The sequence below is a fragment of the Lactuca serriola genome, chromosome 9 (genome assembly GCF_051521515.1).
Source record: "Lactuca serriola cultivar US96UC23 chromosome 9, Lser_US96UC23_V15, whole genome shotgun sequence".
NCBI lineage: Eukaryota > Viridiplantae > Streptophyta > Magnoliopsida > Asterales > Asteraceae > Lactuca > Lactuca serriola.
Genome location: NC_136416.1, coordinates 148,021,571 through 148,031,665, shown reverse-complemented (window position 1 = coordinate 148,031,665; position 10,095 = coordinate 148,021,571).

The window sequence follows — 10,095 nt, the reverse complement described above, 5'->3', positions numbered from 1 at the left end:
ACGTTGCATAAGAATGTGATGGTCATGCACTTTAAACCCTATAATATTAGTATTGGTATCGTTCACTTTCTTACTGATGTTAGAACCAAACCCATCCGACAGTTTAGCATCTTTTATAAATTAACAAAAGAGTTGTCGACTAGATTTCGTGAAAGAGTATATTGCATGGGCTCTATGAAACTTGTCACCATTTTTTGCAACCATTCATTTCTCTGAATGTTTAGAATTCTCAAGTCCTCTCGGGCATTTGATGTGTCTTTACTTTTATCATTCATTATAAGAGTACCTAACAAACTCTCGTGCACATTTTTTTGGACATGCATGAGATCTAGAAATGTTTAAGCTCTTCCACCAATGACCTAAGGAAAACATCTATATTCTTACCAGGAGCTTTCGGGCTGGGAATCAACAAAGTCAACATAAATGATGACTCTTTCATACAAAGTCAGGGTGGCAAATTGTATGTGGTGAGTATGACCGTCCATGTGCTATGTGGATTACACATGTTTCCAAATGGATTAAAACTGTCAGCTAAAAGACCTAGGCGTATGTTATGGGGTTCACTCGAGAAGTCGGGGTATTTTTTATCAAAATCTTGCCAATGTTCCCCGTCAACAGGATGACGCATCACACCATCTACTGAACGTCGGGTAATATGCCAAATCATATTTTTGGTAGTGTGCCTCGAACAATATAAACGTCGTAGTCTAGGGTCATAGAAAAGTACCGTAATACCTTATGAGCTACTTTCTTACCCTTGGTGTTTTTATCGATCCATCGACTCTCTTTACAAATGGGACAAACTTGCAGTGAATCGTGTTCTTTCCAAAAGAGAAAACAATCGTTTTTGCACACATGTATCAACTCATACCCTAGACCAATAGACTTCAATTTCTTTTTGGCTAGATAATGTGAAAGGGGAACCTTGTGGTCTTTGCGAAATGCTGATTGAAACAACTCAAGGAGTTGATCAAATGAACTATCAGTCCATTTCTTGTTCACCTTGATATGCATTAACTTTGCTATTAACTCAAAGGAAGAAAAGGGGCAACCATGATACAATTTAGTTTCCACTTCTTCTAACAATTGTGCAAAATCAACATCCATACCGCTACCCCTTGTATTCGAGGTTCCTACATCGAGATTGATATCATTTTCTCTCGATTCCCACATCACATCATCGATTAAATCGACCATTTCGTTACTTGCCAAAACGACTGGGGGAATAAAAGATTTATCATGATAGATCCAAATTTTGTAGGACTTACTGAAACCATTTATAAATATATAGCGTTCCACTATAGTCAGGTACTTCAGGTAACCGTTAATTATCACATTTTTGACACGTACATTTGATTTTACCATTACTATCAATGCGTGTCTTGAACTTCTCGATATAAGCTTTGAGTCGTGCTTGGAACTCGGGATAGTTTTCATCTGGATTACTAGTCCAGCTTTTATCAATAGACATGATGTTGCTGAAACATAATTTCAGGTTTAGAATTTAGTCTACGGAATTAGCATTGTTTTTTTTTCACAATCCACATTGTTGTTTTTTTTTACAAAAATTATCATCCTACTTTTAAACAAATATATTATGATGTTCTTTTCTATTGTAGTGATTTACTTTATTTTGTTGTTTTCTATTGTACTAGAGTTATTAGGTTATTAGGTTGTTCTTTTTTTCCGTCGACATTAATATATATATATATATATATATATATATATATATATATATATATATATATATATATCGCATTCTATAAATATGTTACAAATAAAAAATTTTAAAACTAAAAAAGACATGAAAAAGTAACAATTTCTAACTTTTGTTTTAAAAATACACACGTGACTCAAAAAAATAAATAATAAAATTAAAAAAATTAAAATTAAAATTTTTTATTTGTAAGGTTGTACTTTTATAAAATCTTACTATTATATATATATATATATATATATATATATATATATATATATATATATATATATATATATATACCAAAAATTAGCTAGTTTTGAATTAGTTTGTAAATAGTAATTAAATTAAAATTTGAAATTTGTTATTCTAAGAAATGGTTAAATTTGAAATTTTGATGACATAAAAATGGGTTACCCCGGTTACGAAATAGTAATAAAATTTTAAGAAAAGAAGAAAAACACAATCACTTTATGAGTTTTCTTCCCTCACAAAGCATTTGCCAAAACACAACATTTGTGGACATTTTGTGGAAGATTGGGATCACAAGTTGCTTATTTCAATCAACATATACTACTAGTATGGATTTTTTATAATGTAATTATAATCCATGTTTTAGTACGAGTAGTATAGATTTTTTTATAATGTAATGATAATCCATACGAATCAAATTAAGTCTTTGTAACACAAAAAATTATTAAGGTTCAATCATATATATATATATATATATATATATATATATATATATATACACACACTCCATCTCCACCCTACATACTCCATCCCGGCCTGATCCCAGGCCTTCCACAATCAATCACCCTTGGTCTGTATCCCGCCCCGCTTGCCTGCCACTTACTCATACCCACCTACACTCTTGGCTGACAGAACCACTGCTGAATCCCAAGCAGCTAAACAACCTCTCATGACCATCGATCTTCCGGGGAATTTTCCAATTCTCCCCCACTTAGAGCACTGACTATCAACCACCGGTTGCCATCATCGACCTCCCTTATCAACCCTACACGACGCAATCCCTTACACGCGATCTAGTTCCCACTAGAATGAGCAACCTTCACAAAATCACATATTATCATGGATCATCACGGGTCGAAAGAAACCCGACCTTCAGCCAACCACTCCTCAGACTGTAGATGTTGCCCAACATTCAGACCAAATGCCAGATTCCCACTAATAACCCTCATGAAAGATAACCAACGAAATACCCAACACCAAACGCTTAACCATACCATAACCCTCAAGGAACAACGAATACAATACCAAAAACCACACAACGAGACTAGCAATTATACAATACTCCAAAATAATCACAAGATAACAAGACATCAAGAAAGAAACATACCCGCAGCTGCATCCGGCACTGCCCTGACCTCCTCTGCTGTAAGCTGAAAAGCACGACCTTGAGCCCTTGGGGACTCCGCTCCACCCTGACCTCCACCCGTAATCCTCAAAGTGGCCGGTGCTGGATCCTGCACCGGTCCTGTAGTAAGTTGTGGACAGTTGACCCTTAAGTGTCCGACCTGATGACAATGATAACAAATCCTCAAATCCCGACCCAGGGCTGCCTGCCGACAATCCCTCGCATAGTGCCCCTCCTTTCCGCACTTGCGGCATGCATCACCGGACCTACAAACCCCGGTGTGACCCTTCCCACACTTCCCACAAGTGTGGCTGCTCTGATCTCCCAATCTAGAATCAACGGTCTTGGACCGTTTCGGTGCCGGCTGCGACTGCACCAGAGCCTGCCTCTGCTCTCGCAACTGCAACTCAATCTCCAACTCACGCCGCATGGCAGCCTCCTGCAACTCCAAAAAAGTCTCGCACCTCTGCGTAGAAACAAACTGCCTGATATCCCTCTTGAGCATACTCAGATATCGGGACATATGTGCCTGCTCTGAAGCGAACTCCGGGCAAAACATTGCCCTCTCAGTGAACATCCTGGTGATCTCCGTCACCGACTCCGAATCCTGCTTCAGCTCTAGGAACTCCTGTGCCAATCTCTCCTGCTCAACCCACGGAACATAACGAGTGCTGAACATCTCTCGGAACTGATCCCATGAAACCACAGCCCTCTGCGCATCCGAATATGAACCCGTGGTCAATGTCCACCAATCCTTCGCCTCGAGCCTCAACAGGTTCAGAGCACACCTCACCCTTTGATCAGCAGGGCACGAACTCGTGAAGAAATACCCCTCCACGTCCGACAACCATGTCATAGCAACAATCGGGTCCTGAACTCCATCGAAGGTAGGAGGCTTCGTATTATCGAAGTCTCGATACTGAAAGCACTGACCAGCGCCTCCCCCTGCCGTTGCTACAACCGCTGTAGCCGCCGCGACAGCCGTCTCTGTGAGAGCCGCATAGCGCCATCAAAATACTCAACCATGGCGGTCTTGATCGACCCAAACAGTTCCGGTAACTCAACCCGGAACAACGCAGCAACCTCATCATGCCGGATCTCACGAATCCTCACATCCAACTCGCACGTGCTCATCTGACCAATCACCTCGGGCGGTACTGACCCGCCCTGACCTCCCTCTCCTGCTCCCGATCCTGACCCGGATCAGCTCCCAGCATGCCTCGTAACCACCATACTGAAAAACACCACAAGATCTCAGATACTGCCCACAAACCCGGGAACCAACTCCCAACCCAACCCTAGAGGTCATGGTTTCTTTGATATGCGTATGGGTCCTGTGCTTTCAGTAGTACGGGCCCATACTACCTTCCACACCTACCCATATTTGTATCAATTATACCACAACACCCTAGTGAAGAACATACATAACAAGCACTCAACCCTCACTCCTAGAGGAACACTGGAAATCTCCCACAAAGGAAACCCTAGGTTAACAGGCATCATAAATCAGGCAACATTATCATGAAATCCTGAAGATCCCTAGCCTAGTACTAGCATGTTGTTCTATCAAAGCTCAAAACAAATATCATGTATGGTATTTTGGGGTTATTTACTGGCTCTGGCTGATTGTACCTCTGCGTCCTCCTTTACTCATTTGAAAACCATTTTAAATTCTCTTTTGAAAACCCTCCTCGATTTGAGACTGGATTCACACGAATGTTCCTCCAATTCACTGAAACCAAGGCTCTGATACCAACTTGTAACGACCATAAAATTCCAACCAATTTAAACTTTTCAAAAACAACCCGATTTCATAAAATTATTACAAAAAGTTTTTCAATACAATTATTTTAGAGTCTTCCCAGAATCACATCACAAAACATAATCATGAGGAGCGGTACGATCACGCCTTTGCCTTGCCACGGTCTCCTGAAGAACCTGAAAGACATTAAACCACAACTGTAAGCCCGAAAGCTTAGTGAGATATCCCCAAAATACCAACCACATATACCATACACGCATAATATGCCATATCATAACAGAACACAGAACAGCCATGCACTTCGGGTCTACTGGGTGACTGGTCCGCCGCATCGACCTTTAGTCCACCTGGTCCACCCTCCGAGTCTAACCACACACATCAAGTCTACAGTGTGATTGGTCCGCCCGCATCGGGCCTTCAATCCACCGGGTCCACTCCCTGAGTCTATAGTATGACTGGTCCGCCCGCACTGGGCCTTCAGTCGGCCTGGTCCACTCTCCGAACCTCGGCACGTTTAGTCCGCCCTCTTTGGGGCCTACAGCCTATCCGGACCGCTTGCTGGGCCTTCGGGATAACCGGTCCGCCCTGGGTATGTTGGCCTACACCACAAAGCAGGTCCCGCCTCAACCCACCCTAGTCCAACAACCATGTGCACATAAACATTCAAACATATAACAATTCACATCCAATCACACCGATCTAGCATATCACAAAGCATAACGTCGTCAAAACCAGGATACCGACCTAACCGGTCACTAGCATAGCAGCATCCTATATACCAGGATTCCGACCTTAACCGGGTCTCTAACATATACCATCCCGACTACCAGGATGCAACATAGCAAAGCAATAACATAACAACGATACCCGGATCACAATCCGATAAAGGGTTAGCCTTGGTGCCGTAGACCCTGTTGATATAGTGAGGATAACTCACCTCGCAACTGTCGACTGAACAGGTAAACCCAAGCTGCTCCGACCACTGATATGATCTCCACCACTAGCCAACACCAAAACACTGAACTAAAAAAATGCCAACAATTACCAAAATGCCCCTGGAAATCAACTGGTCAACGCTTGGTCTAAGTCAAAGTCAAAGTCAACCCCTGACTGTCTCTACTTGCCGAGTCAACACGATGACTCGCCGAGTCCCCATGCGCAGAACTTCCCCAATCCACGATTCAACTCGCCGAGTCACCCTGAGACTCGCCGAGTCCAATAACTTTGAGTCCTTTCACACTCGACTCACCGAGTCATCCCTTGACTCGCCGATTCACAGCTCAACCAGAAGAAAGGTTAGGACCTCACGACCAAACTCGCCGAGTCCAAGAATAGACTCGTAGAGTCCAAGGCTATCTACAACCAACTCGCCGAGTTGTTCTTCCAACTCGCCAAGTTCCTGCCTATCTTCATCCAACTCGTCGAGTACACCCTTGTGACTCACCGAGTACCCCTAGATCTGAAACCATACAGAGGCTTTCCAAGCCATGCAGAAGGTCTAAATCATAGATCTACCCTTCTACAAGATATCCATCACGTAAAGTGGCAAACTTTATGTGGATCCAAGGAGATCTAGGCATTTTACACTCTAGGGCTAGGGTTTGGGACAAAAGAACTTCACCAACAACTCTTGAGCATGGACTTTATGGCTTTCTGGATCATTAACAACCTAGATATGAGGTAGCAACCTTAAATCTTACACCAAACTTGAGATGGACCTCATTTATGCCCTAAAACCCCCCACAAATGATAGATCTAGATGTACAAAGGCTCAAACAGAAGATTATTACCTCAAATGAAGGCTCCCACTGACGAATGAACCAATTCTCTGCAAACCCCTTGCTCCACTCATCTTGCTCTTCAATTTCCTTCCAAGATTACCTCCTCCAAGGCTCTAATCTCTCACCAAGGAAGGCTCACTCAAATTTAGGGTTTTTGGAACTCAAAGGGTAGGTAAAGAGGCTGGGGAAGAAGTGTTATGTTCTTTATATAGGGCTCAACCTCCGAAATTAGGGTTTTCTCCACTCAGCACCAACTCGCCGAGTCGATCCATGCTACTCGCCGAGTTGGTCACTTAACACGCGACCAGAGTCGCGACCCTACTCGCCGAGTCCACTCATGGACTCGCCGAGTTACCCTCTCACACTCACACTTTTAGCCCTTCAACTCTACTCTTGATATTCTGGGATGTTACAATTAATCCCTAAAGTAAGCTACATATCGATGTTACATGACAATAAGGAAAGAAATCTTTCGCTGGAAATACCTATTGTCACCAGAATCTTGTGCATGTCGCCGGAAATTGATGAGCCTAGCCAGTCAGTCTCAACTTTGACCGTCGGTATCTTCCATTATGTGGCCAACATCCTTAATCTCGGTTTTGCTGGATGGGTGCAGTTGTGAATCGACGAAGAATATGAAAGGAAAAAATCATAACAGCAACTCAAGATGGAAGCGAACAGTGAAAAGGAAAAAGGTGTCGATTTCTTTGGTTAACTGCATCGACCTTTAGCGGCGAATCCTTTACCAGTGAAAATCTGGGCTTTAGCAGCGACTTCTGTTAATAGCGGCGACACATAGGAGGGAATCAATGTTGCGTCATTTATTCGACAATTTGCGGCGACTCGGTTAGGTCTTTAGCGAGGACTTTTGTCACCTGTATTGGTTCTGTGCATTCCTCGAGTACCCTAGCCTTTAGATTAGAAACATGATCAGACGGTCTTAATTTACCAGAAAGTTAAAGTGTGGATCCGTGTCATGGACTATTAGCGACGACACCTTCATTTAGCGGCGACATATCACATTGTCGCCGCTAAAGGTAGGTGTCGCCGCTATTGTTGTCGCCCATATATCTGAAAACATAGTAAGCTCACCTTACCCGAAATTCAAACTAAAAAAATCTATATTATCCTTACTTAGAAAAAGACTGTGATGCAAATTTCCGTGGCAGGTGATTGAGTGATAACAGATCCTCTTTGCAAGCCTTTTAGCATGGGGAGAAACTTGTGTGTATATTCAAAAAAACACATGAATGATGACCCCAAGCTTGTTGATATGAAAAGAAGATCAAATACAAGAAGCCTAAAAGAATTGTCTTTGCTTTAAGGTATATTTTTTAACACATATAAATCCATTAACACATTTTTTATTGGATCTACTCAAAACTATTCATAACAGGCTTTTGTTTTCTTGAACTGATTTTAGTGCTTTGAACTGTAGGGGTAGTGGGATGGATAATTAGGAGGAATTTATGGCAAATCAAGCACTTAAAGGGATCCAACCAGCTGTACATGTTTTCTTTTTCCTATAATAAATATTATGCAATATTAGCAATGTATTACATTTACTTACTATTGAAATGATAATTTGTATCTGACATATTAGTTTAATGAATTTTTTTTCATATTTATTGTATTTGATTTTGTATTATGAGACTTCTAGTGTGTTATTTAGAGTTAAAATTACTAAATCTATCCAAATATATAATTTTTAAAACATTTAAAACTATGACATGCAAAAAAGTGTGTCCTCTTTCTTTATGACGGGGACTTTAATGATACACAACGCGAGTCGTAATGTTATGACACGCAAAGCGTATTGTCATATTTATGAAAGGGCATTCCTTAACACACATTGCGTGTCGTAAGAGCGCGTCGTAAATAGGCGATGCGCATTTGCGTGTCGTCTTGTAACACCATAAATTTCAAAACAATTTTTCGCATTTTATAAAAACACAAATCATTTAACATTCATAAAAGCATTAATATTTGAAACTCAATCCATGCTACATAAAAATCCCAAGATCTGATAACATAAAAATCCTCTGTGTGTGTACTGATCAAGCCGGCGCCTTCCCACGGTCATCACTAGTACCTGAAACAAATAACACTAACACTGTAAGCATAAAGCTTAGTGAGTTCCCCAAAATACCACACATAACACATATTAGCCACTCGAGGCTATAACTCTGTGGGTCCGTAGACCCTACTCTGTGAACCCTCTGGTTCTAATCTCTGTGAAACTTTCGGTTCCAACTCTATAAAAATGCACAACATAAATCACATAGAAATAATGCAGTAAAACACATAACATACATATAGCATACAAATACTCTGTCACATAACTCTGATTACCTACTCAAGGTAAAGTATAGTGAAAAGACTCACCTCGCGTATCTCGATAACTCACAAATCCCGGAAATCACTCGCGCTCGATCCCCCGAGCTATAATCCTCCTATAACACAATACATCTCTAATTAACACTTTCACAACTAAGGTTGACTACCCATATCAAGTCAACACTGGTCAATGGTCAACGGTCAACTTTGACCGGACTCGGCGAGTGCACTATACCGACTCGGCGAGTCTATACGTATCCACTGATTCCCTGGGATCCTCTCTCGACACGTCGAGTATTTTCCTAACTCGACGAGTTCCACCTGGCATGAGTTGCGGGGCCACCACGACTCAACTCGTCGAGACTCAAGAACAACTCGGCGAGTTACAGCTTGACTCAGTCCACCTGTCAACCCTCTCTGACTCTCCCTAACTCACTGAGTCAACCCCTTAACTCGGCAAGACCACTCGCTGAGTGGTTATGGATATTCTTCATGCTACTTACCGAGTCTGTTCTTCAGACTCGGCGAGTCTATGCCATGCATAAACTCAAACTCACTCCTGAGGTCAGATCCGTTACAATAACTCATAGATCTAGTCCTTCCAAGCACATACATCACGTAAAGTTATTATCTTGGTGCTCATGCAAAGGTTCAAAGGCTTTATTTGATGATATGGTCTCTAGAATGCTATTCTAAGCTCATGGCCTCGATTAACACTCATAAAGCTTGAGGGAAAAGGGTCTCTGGACCTCTTTGGGCCCAGATCTAAAGCACCAACACGTGAGGAGGCCAATTGCTCCATGAATCATTCAACAAAGAAACCCTAACTCTAAGATTTACACCAAGGACTGAGAAAGGAACGAATGGTTACCTCAAATGAAGTCTCTGAGCTCAAGAATCACAGGATTAGCACCTTCTTTGGTCTCTTCTTGCCTTGATCCTCTTCTATATGCAAAAACACCCACAAATAGTCAAGGATCTTCCTCTTCTCTCTCACAACATGCTCAAAGACTCTTTGGGTTCTCTCTGGGGTTGGTGGCCGCAAATGACGGCCATAAGCCCCTTTAAATAGGTCTCATACCCTGGAAATTAGGGTTTCATTAAACAACGTGGACTCGCCGAGTCCACATTTTGGACTCGT